Source organism: Ursus maritimus, unplaced genomic scaffold (assembly GCF_017311325.1).
Source record: "Ursus maritimus isolate PB19 unplaced genomic scaffold, ASM1731132v1 scaffold_8, whole genome shotgun sequence".
NCBI lineage: Eukaryota > Metazoa > Chordata > Mammalia > Carnivora > Ursidae > Ursus > Ursus maritimus.
Window position 1 is genome coordinate 53,579,858 of NW_024426996.1, and position 1,163 is coordinate 53,581,020.

The following is a 1,163-nucleotide window of genomic DNA, read 5'->3' on the forward strand; positions in this document are numbered from 1 at the left end:
TCAGCATTTAAAGATATAATTGAAGCTCTGAATTCTAAACCACTGAAATATTTATGCAGTGTGGTATATGGAAGAAATAGTTTTATTTATGTGACATTTTAAACCTATTTTCACAGAATTATATTAATCATTAGCTTTCCTTCACGGCATAGTGGCTCAAAATATTTCTTTTTATTTTGAAGAATGGAATAAGTCCAAGTAAGCCACCACTGCAACATCGAAAACCAACAAATATGTAGGAATAAATCTAGAAAATCATGCAAAAACTCAACACGGACAATTATGTTATTGAGGCACTTTGAACTAGGGGATAATAAAAATCCTATGTATCAAGACATAGGCTTCACCCAAAGTGGTGTTTCAATGGAAATTTCTCTCTCTAAATATTTTCAGAAAAGGTTATATTTAGAGAAAATTATTTTCTACATATATATGTAGAAAAAGAGACAAGACAGCAAACTAATGCATAATATTCAACTGAAGCTTGAAAAACAAAATAAATCCAAAGAGATTACAAGAAATATATACTATAGTGTAAATAAATGACAAAATAAATATACTATATGGATGAATAACAAATCTAAAAAACTTGTTTTATGAAAATATATGAAAAAAAGGCACACTTTTGGTGCTATAGCCAGGAAAAATATTTATATATAATAATTTATATTTATATATACATATAAATATAAAAAATAAAATATTTTTATATGTAATAAATTCTTAAACTAGACGTAATAAGAGATAAAAAGGAATTTCCAACATGAAAGGATACTGCTAAAAACTGTTTGCCAACATTTTGGTCAACTTCAGTAAAAAGTACAAATTCATGGGGAAAGGTAGAATATAAAACTTTTCTTTAGTCATTTAAATACTTTACACCCAAATTCTTCTTCTGAGTACGTACATGACTTTAACTTAATATTTGAAATAGTCGTATTTCCTTTGTTAACTGTAAACAGACAAATTTTTGGTAGAACTAATTTTTTCTATAGATTTGTTTTAGAACAAAGTCCTAGAGACTTAGATTTGAGTTTATTAAAATAAAATGCCAATTACGTGTAGTATCTAACGAAATTAGCTTTTCATAGAAAAATGAAAATCTGACATAAGAAAACGTCAACAAATAGCAATGTTAATGTTATAATTTTATAATTTTTTTT